Source organism: Mesoplodon mirus (assembly GCF_964341445.2).
Source record: "Mesoplodon mirus genome assembly, chromosome: 13".
Classification (NCBI taxonomy): domain Eukaryota; kingdom Metazoa; phylum Chordata; class Mammalia; order Artiodactyla; family Ziphiidae; genus Mesoplodon; species Mesoplodon mirus.
The window spans coordinates 335,970-346,115 of NC_138989.1; positions in this window are offsets into that span (position 1 = coordinate 335,970).

A 10,146-nucleotide genomic window follows, 5' to 3' on the forward strand; every position below is an offset into this window, starting at 1 on the left:
CAAGCAGAGCAAGTTTTTTAAGTTAAATTGAGTGGGCTTCCTTATAGGGTTGGCTGCATGGTATGAGGACTTGCCTTTACACTTCTGCAAGTTTCTCAGTTGCTTGAGAAAAAGCCGTTGCTGGCCATGAGATTCCCTTCTTCAATGCTGAAAGCTCTCATGTAATATTTTCACTTTTATCCCGACAAATTCTTGTTAAGATAGCCATTTGAGGAAGAATGCCAGGTCAGCCTCCTACCCAACCACTCAGCCCAGACCGCTCAGTATCTTTCAACTGTTGTGAGGGGGTTCTTTTTCCCAGAATCTGTCACCTGGGGAGCCAAGCACCTGTTATACACCACCAAATAAAACACAGGATCATCAACCAATAGTTGGGAGATCCAAGAACCAGGAGAGACTCACCCAAATTCATCTGAACTCTCTGAGGAGGCAGACGGACACAGGAGGCCTCTACCAAGGCTCTGGTTCATTGTAGAGTTCATGCGAAGGACCCAAGTCAGCTCTGGGTCCCTTCGTTGTTTGCCAAAACTGTCGACTGAAAAAAAATGCACAACCTGAAAGTTGAGAATTATGTTTTATTCAGTGGACTTTCTGAATAGCTCTGAGGGATGGCTCTGAAACCATAAGGGGGGAGCCAGGATATACAGGAGTTTTTGCAGCAAAGACCAGGTGGTCAGAACCTCAAGAGATGACTGTTCATTAAAGAGAACCAGGCATCTCAGATTAATGAGTTTAGCACTTTTCTCTGTGTGAGAAGATGCAAGAGTCTGGGCTCATTGAAATCATTCCTTTGATACACATCTTAACTATCTAGGGCCATATTCTGCTTTTCTCCATCCTGAATCCCCTCAGGGTGCACAGTCCGGAGTGGCTGCAGTGGCTGGTGGCTTGAAGGCCACAACATCCTTTACTGATATGGCAGGCAACATTCTTGGTCTGTACCCCTTAATCTGGTAATGGATTGCATCACAGTAACGAGATATCATTTCTCTAAGGGTAACCTTAATACATCATTCCCAGATCTGCTTCAAAATAGAGTGATGGATACAAGAGTGTTCATTATACCATGACATTATAATAACAGTAATAGTTTTTCTGCTTTTTAACCATCCTGCATTCCTGGTTAAACCTTGCTTGAATGTGACATTGTATTATTACTTTAATATGCTGCCATACTCAATTTACTAATATTTTACTTAGGACTTTTTCAGTGTTCAGACTTAAGATTACACCTTAATCTTTCTTTGTACTATCCTTGCAAGATTTTACAAGTCTCATGAGTAATTCGAGAAGCATAATTTTTTTCTTCTACCTGGTAAAATAATTTTTCCCTTGAAAGTTTTGGGCTCAAAATCTTTTGGGGTGGATATTTGACTTCTGATTCCATTTTAAATGGTAGTGATTAATTTCAGTTTGTAGTTCTTAATTGAGTCAATTTGGGGCACATGTTTTTCTAGAAAATTGTTCATCTCATCTAAGTTTTCAAGTTTGTTGACATAAAGTTGTTCATACTGTTCTTTTTTAGTGATTTTTTTTTTTGGTGTTTTGTTTTTGTTTTTGCTTTTTTTGGTCTCGCTGTGCAGCATGCGGGAACTTAGTTCACCGACCAGTGATTGAACCCATGCCCCCGGCAGTGGAAGCGCAGAATCTTAACCACTGGACCACCAGCGAATTCCCTTTTGGTGGTTCTTTAAATTGCTGTTTGTTAGTGATATTTTAAAATCACTGCTCTAATTGTAGCTATTCTTTTCTTTTTTGAGTTTAATATTTATTAGGGCCATCTTTTTTCTTGATTGGCTCTGCAAGATATACATCTACATTAATCTTTTCAAAGAAGCAGATTTGGGTTGTTTTGGTTATCTGTGCTGTGTTTTGGTTTTGTCTTAAGTTCCTTGTTTTTGGTTTTCAATTGAGTAACATTTGCTCTCTATTTTTAAATTTTCCTTTCCTTTTTGCTATTTTTCTACTTTTTTATTTGATTGCTTTATTTACTTTCTCTGTAATTTATTTACTTTCTGAAAAATGTGTACATACATTTTTAAAAGTCTTATATATTAAAAGGCTCATAATAAAAACAGGAGTGTTTCTTCTCAGTAGTGTTGACCTGAAATAAATAGACTGCCATGTATTTCTCCAACAAAAATGGCTTTTTGGGGATTAGCAGAGAATTGCAATTCAAGGTCAGCTACCATGGAAATCCCCCACAGCAAGGGAAGAAGAGCGCTTTTATAGAGAGGAAAAAGGAAGTTGGGAGGGTGATAGTAAACAATCAGTCTGTGGCTTTTCATTGGCTGAGTCCTCGCCAGGAAAGAAGAGGAGTCTGTCTTCTTCCTGTTGGGCTCTGCTATGATCACAGGACGTGAGAGCTCCCCATTCTGGTCTCCCAACTCTATTTAATTCATGTTTCTGTTTATTAATTTTATGGTGGCAACCAGTTTAAAATTTTTAAGCAGTTCATCAATTTGAGACATTTTTTAGTTCCTTAGGCATTAAATAAGAATCTTGACTATTATACCTGCCTTCCTTCCTACATCCTTAAATCAATGTGATTATGTTGCAAGTATTGTAATTTAGTCCGTCTCAAAAATTTTGGCTAAATTCATGTTCAGTGTTTTCATTGTGATGACTATATAAGTATTCTCTATTGCTGAGCCGTAATAAGTTCCTTTCTTGTATAAATTTAACTTTTCCTGTTTTGAATAATTGCCTTTTTATTTATTTGCTTTGTTTTCCCTAAACCTATGTAAAATGTCTCTCAGTTCCATTTTCCTCAAGATCAAACCTGTCACACAATCTAATCATTTTTCTCTTTTCCTGAACACCCCCCCCCCCAGGAGCCCTCCATCATGCTGCAGTGTAGACTAATCAGTTATTCTCTAGGCTGCAGCACGCTGCATGCTGGGACTTCCCTTTATCCTCGCCAATTCCCTCATCTCATCTCTGTGTTGGATCTCCTGTTTCCTGGAAACTTCTATTTTCCCTTTTTAATGGATGATAACCTTATTATCTTCCCGAAAAGGGGTGTATATTAAGGTTCTGTATGACTAGAAATTATTTTACTTTGTCCTCATATTTGCATGGTACTGTGGACTACTATAATTTCCTGGATAGGACATTATTTTCCCTCAGAACTTTGAAAGCTGGCAAAGCTAGGTAGAAAATGGAGCAGTGTTACTGTTGAGAAATCCTATTCCATTGTTCTTTTGTATGTAAGCTGTTTATCATCATTGAAACCTTTACATTCATCAGTTTATCTTTGGTATTCAAATTTTTCATGATGTTATGTTTACTCCCAGTCTTTTTAAGAAATTACCCATTTAATGGATCAGTCCCTGGATAGTGTTATTTTTAAGAATTTTCTCTGTGTTTGATTCTGTCTTCTTCCCATTTTCTCTTTTCTTTCTTGAGCTCTGAATAATCTGGTGTTGAACCTTTGAAATTGTTCATATAATTTTCTTATCCTTTCTGTCTCATTGCTTATCTTTTTTTGGGGAGGGAAGGTCGGCTTTCTGGAAAACTTCTTCAACTTTATCCTTAAACCTTCAACCTTCTTTGGTTTTTGTTATTAAAATTTTAAATTTCTGGGACTTCCCTGGTAGCACAGTAGTTAAGAATCTGCCTGCCAGTGCAGGGGACATGGGTTCAATCCCTAGTCCGGGAAAATCCCGCGTACCGTGGAGCAACTAAGCCCATGCGTCACAACGACTGGAGCCCACGCACCTAGAGCCCGTGCTCCACAACAAGAAAAGCCACCGCAATAGAAGCCCACACACTGCAACGAAGAGTAGCCCCCGCTCACCGCAACTAGAGAAAGCCTGCATGCAGCAACGGAGACCCAACACAGCCAAAAAAATAAATAAATTTAAATTTTTTCTGAAGTTTCCTAAGAACTCTCATTTTGTGATTTAAAAAACTGTTACATCCTAAAACATCATGTTTTACAAATGAAATATCTCTCTGGTGATTTTAAAATTTATATTATGAAAGTTTCAAAACATAGAAAATCAGAATACTATATAATGACCACATTTGTACCTGTCACTGTATGTTGAAGTAAATCTAGGACATGATTCATTATTTGTAAATATTTCAGAATTTATTTCTGAATGATAAGTACTCCTTTAAAACTCATAACCAGGATATCATTATCACACCTACAAAATTAGGATTACTTCCTTAATATAAAATATATAGATAGTGTTCAAATTTTTCTATTATTTCAACAAAGCTTTTTTTAAAAAACAATTTCTTTAAATCATGGTCCAAATAAGGCTTATGCAAGTTTAGGTCTCTTTTAATTTAAGGTGTGCCTTAGATTATGTCTCAGTGTTTCAATTTGCATTTCTCTTATTATGAGCATCTTTTGAGGATGCTATTGTTACTTTGAAATATGTCAGTGTCTTTTTATTGCTCTCACTCTTTAGCACACTATTGAATTCTGGGTTTATATTGTTTTCCTTTAGTACTTTGAATATATTACTGTGTGGTCTTCTGGCCTCTATCTTTGCAGCTTAGAAGTCTGTAGTCAGTATAACTGGTATTCCTTTGTTGTACTGGGTTTTGTGGAGGTGAGTAAGATTGTATAGGGAAAATGGATGGTGTGAAAAGAGAATGTCTACCACTGACCATGGAGACCTCTATATTTAAAGTGAGTAAAAATGGAGTTTTACTAAACCAAGACAAACTAGTGTTTGAAGAAGGAAGGTAAAATCTGTTGTTTTAAATGCTACTATGAGGTCAAATTAGACGAAGTCTTCAAAAGCAAACCTATGACAATGTGAAGGTTATTGTTGACCTTAGGTGGAGATAATGGTATGTTGAGGATTGGTGGTAGGTTAGGATGAGTTTCATAATAAAGGGGGAGGAAGTAAAGAGTGAATATAGACAAGCTTGAATAGTAGGAGAAAGATGGGGAAGTAGCTGGAGAGAGATTTGGTCAAGGGAAAATATGTTTTAAATAATGAAAAACTGAAACATGTTTAAATCCTAACGTGATGTATCCAGTATGGAGAGATTAAATGTGCAGGCGTAAGAAGAGGGACAGTCAGTACCATAAAGTTCCTGAGAAGGGGATGGAGGTATCTGGAGCACAAATAGAAGGACTGATGTTTGCTGCAAGAAGGGATACTTCCACCTTCTCTCAGAATGAAAGGAGGACTGTGTGGGTTGGTTTTAATTACCTCTTTATTTACTTATATCTAAGTTACTTGAGCTAAGAGTATCTGAGCTATACAATACTGCTTGTTTGGTTTCTTTTCTTTTAATATAAATTATTTATTTATTTATTTTTGGCTGCGTTGGGTCTTTTGCTGCGCACAGGCTTTCTCTAGTTGTGGCACGCGGGGGCCACTCTACGTTGCAGTGTGCGGGCTTCTCATTGCAGTGGCTTCTCTTGTTGCGGAGCACAGGCTCTACGTGTGTGGGCTTCAGTAGTTGTGGCTCACAGGCTCTAGAGTGCAGGCTCCGTAGTTGTGGTGCATGGGCTTAGTTGCTCCGCGGCATGTGGGATCTTCCTGGACCAGGGCTCGAACCCATGCCCCCTGCATTGGCAGGCGGATTCTTAACCACTGCGCCACCAGGGACGCCCCTATTTGGTTTCTTGAGAGCTGCCTTCTGGCCCAGTGTGGCAGGTACTGCTACTTGCTCACCTAATACATGCTTCCTCCTTCTCCTGTACTGACAGTACCTCAGTTTTGCTTAGAGTAGCAGTGTGTCCAGTTACAAAACTCTTTATCCCAGGCAGGCTCCATGGCCAAGATTAGTCATCCCCCCTGTTCTTGGCCAACAGAATATAGACATGAGACTGTAGGTTTCATGCTAAGATTATCTGCCAAGAGTAAGATGGATGAAAGACTGGTCAGAGGTTTACTGGAGAAGACTGTGCATGTGAAAGTCCCCCCAGGTTACCGGTAGGGCCTCCTGTGAAGACAGCAAAGCAAATAGCAAAGTCTAAGTGAGTAAGAAGGAGAGTCCAGTTGAATAGAAGATAGCAACGAAGAAGAGAGTTGGAAAGTCAAAACTAGCTGGTATGAGCCTCAAAGAAAGTTTTTGTTTGTTTGTTTGTTTTTACAAGAGGCTGCACTTGGTTAGAAGTAATATTGGTGAGCAAGGGGTACATTGATCCTACACGCCAACCTATAGATATGGAGTGCATGCGAATAGACAGCCCTTCTTTGATGTGACTGTTGTCGAGTAGGTTTTTTCCAGGGGTAGCCAAGTTTAAGTTAGTGCAAAGAAATGACGGGAATTTTTAGGGAAGTTGTTGAGGACATAAAAGATTTTGTCACTCAGGGAAATCTCAGAGGGCACCATGGAAACAGTTTCCACAAGGGTAGGAATTTGGGGTTTCTGGCTGGGGCATGAGGAATACAGAACATCGTTATGATGGCAGTACTGACAGAGAACATAAGATCAGAGCTGAAGGTGGGCTGACACTAGGCTGTGACCAGTGAAAACAAAATTTAGAGGGAGCCTAGATTAAATCCCATCAGGTTCTAAGATGATAGATTCCTAGTCTAGTAAGATTCACACGTAGCTTGGAAAGGAGCATCTGCAGTCATGCTATGGCACCAAATATTCCCGTGTTCATTAGGTGTTTGTGGTCCTCCCGGGTATAGCAGTAGCAGGCAGCAGTTAGAGAAGGATCCCAAATGCATGTGGTGTTTGCGCGAGGAGATCATCTTGAGAGGCATTCAGGAAGGGGGCGTGCTCTGCTTGGTTGGGCGCTGGCATTTATGCACTAGTTTTGGCTCACCAGTGGCTTGGCACACCAGCAGCTGTGGGCTCAGGCAGTCTCACCTGGATTTTACTGCAGCAGCCTTGTGATGGGTTTCTCTGACTCAGACCTTACTTTGTTCCAGTATGTTTCCTGTGCAGCTAGCCCAGTATCCTTCTATTATTTTTTTATTATTTATTACTCTTGGTGTTTTTTTATTATAAAAGTAATACATGCTTGAGAAAAAAATGTAAAAAACATCAGCCCTACACAAGAGAAAGTCCTCCTCCTTCACAGATCCTCCTGCCTTAGAAATTTAATATTGTGGATGAGTGCACTTTCTGTACATTCCATGTACAAATATAGATTTCTTTGTACAGAAATTGAGTCATAACTTTCATTCCATCTTTTTTTTTTTTTTTTTTTTTTTGCGGTACGCAGGCCTCTCACTGTTGTGGCCTCTCCCGTTGCAGAGCACAGGCTCCAAACGCGCAGGCTCAGCGGCCATGGCCCACGGGCCCAGCCGCTCCATGGCACGTGGGATCTTCCCGGACCGGGGCACGAACCCATGTCCCCTGCATCGGCAGGCGCACTCCCAACCACTGCGCCACCAGGGAAGTCCTCCATCTTTTTTTAATCATATCTTTCTATGTCAGTATATGTCATTCTGTTTCATTCTTTCATTGAAATAGTTTAGTATTTGATTATGTGGATGGACTATAATGTACATTTAATCCATTTTCCCCTCCAGATGTTTCATAATAACAACCAACACTGCATGAGCAATATTGTTAATATATTTTGCTTTCCTTTCATCTGTTCTCCATACTGCTTCCAGGGATTCGTCTCAAGTACTAATCTGGTTATATTACATCTCACTTTTAAATCCTCAACTGGACTTCCCTCCTTTTACCTTAAATGTTCTAGAAGACCCTTCATGCTAAACTCTTACCTGTCTTTTCAGGCCACAGCCCTTGCTGCTCCATCTCTTCACTCTCTCTGGACCTTAACCTGGCCTTTTCATCCTCTAGGTATTGTATCCTACATCTGCTTTAACATGCTTTTCACACCTTCACAGTATTGCCTGGTTAATTTTGTGTCTTGCCTTCTAAACTTTAAGCTTTGGTAAGGTGGGAACTCTAAATTGTTCATTGTTTTATTCCTAGTACTTGGTCCATAATAGGTACTTATTTAAACATGTATGGTTTTTTCCAAACTTTTGTGCCTTTTCTTTGTTTACTTAGTATTTCAGTGGAGGCTGAACTTAAAATAAGAATTGGGTTTCAAATGATTGTATAAGGCAAAAATTGCATAAAATCAAAATTTCTTTCTTCTAAGCACTGGAGTCACTCTCAGCATAGCAAGATATTCTAACAGTTGACAGGCACGCAGAAACTAAGACTGTTAAGAGAAGTGAGGTTTAATTATTCATATACCCTGCCCTGCCTCTACCACCCTCAAGTTCATATACCTTGTTTGGCCACCGTTCATATGCTGCTACAGTGTGTATTACATTAAAAGGAGTGAAATGACCCAGTACTGGTGAGGGTGCCATGTTCTTTAGGCTACTGATGGAAATATAAATTCACACAACCTTTCTAGGGGACAGGTAAGCAGTATGTGTCCAAAGCAAGAATATTCTAAACTTTCAACATAGCAATTTTTTCTTAGCTTTTATAAAAGAACCCTTCATTCAAACATGTATAGTAACAATAGTCATCTGAGTTTCATACTCTAGTGAAAAAGTAAAATTCCTAAATTCCCAGTAATAGCTAATTGGTTTTTTTTTTACATCTTTATTGGAGTATAATTGCTTAACAATGGTGTGTTACTTTCTGCTTTATAACATAATGAATCAGTTATACATATACATATGTTTGCATATCCCCTCCCTCTTGTGTCTCCCTCCCACCCTCCCTATCCCACCCCTCCAGGCGGTCACAAAGCACCGAGCTGATCTCCCTGTGCTATGCGGCTGCTTCCCACTATCTACCTTACGTTTGGTAGTGTATATATGTCCATGCCTCTCTTTCGCTTTGTCACAGCTTACCCTTCCCCCTCCCCATATCCTCAACTCCATTCTCTAGTAGGTCTGTGTCTTTATTCCTGTCTTACCCCTAGGTTCTTAATGACATTTTTTCTTCTTAAATTCCATATATATGTGTTAGCATATGGTATTTGTCATTCTCTTTCTGACTTACTTCACTCTGTATGACAGACTCTAGGTCTATCCACCTCATTACAAATAGCTCAGTTTCGTTTCTTTTTATGGCTGAGTAATATTCCATTGTATATATGTGCCACATCTTCTTTATCCATTCACCCGATGATGGACACTTAGGTTGTTTCCATCTCCGGGCTATTGTAAACAGGGCTGCTATGAACATTTTGGTACATGACTCTTTTTGAATTATGGTTTTCTCAGGGTATATGCCCAGTAGTGGGATTGCTGGGTCATATGGTAGTTCTATTTGTAGTCTTTTAAGGAACCTCCATACAGTTCTCCATAGTGGCTGTACCAATTCACATTCCCACCAGAAGTGCAAGAGTGTTCCCTTTTTTCCACACCCTCTCCAGCATTTATTGTTTCTAGATTTTTTGATGATGGCCATTCTGACTGCTGTAAGATGATATCTCATTGTAATTTTGATTTGCATTTCTCTAATGATTAAAGATGTTGAGCATCCTTTCATGTGTTTGTTGGCAGTCTGTATATCTTCTTCTGTGGAGAAATGTCTATTTAGGTCTTCTGCCCATTTTTGGATTGGGTTGTTTGTTTTTTTGTTATTGAGCTGCATGAGCTGCTTATAAATTTTGGAGATTAATCCTTTGTCAGTTGCTTCATTTGCAAATATTTTCTCCCATTCTGAGGGTTGTCTTTTGGTCTTGTTTATGGGTTCCTTTGCTGTGCAAAAGCTTTTAAGTTTCATTAGGTTCCATGTGTTTATTTTTGTCTTTATTTCCATTTCTCTAGGAGGTGGGTCCAAAAGGATCTTGCTGTGATTTATGTCATAGAGTGTTCTGCCTATGTTTTCCTCTAAGAGTTTGATAGTGTCTGGCCTTACATTTAGGTCTTTAATCCATTTTGAGCTTATTTTTGTGTATGGTGTTAGGGAATGATCTAATCTCCTACTTTTACATGTCCCTGTCCAGTTTTCCCAGCACCACTTACTGAAGAGACTGTCCTTTCTCCACTGTACATTCCTGCCTCCTTTATCAAAGATAAGGTGACCATATGTGCGTGGGTTTATCTCTGGGCTTTCTATCCTGTTCCATTGATCTATATTTCTGTTTTTGTGCCAGTACCATACTGTCTTGATTACTATAGCTTTGTAGTATAGTCTGAAGTCAGGGAGCCTGATTCCTCCAGCTCCATTTTTCATTCTCAAGATTTCTTTGGCTATTCAGGGTCTTTTGTGCTTCAACACAAA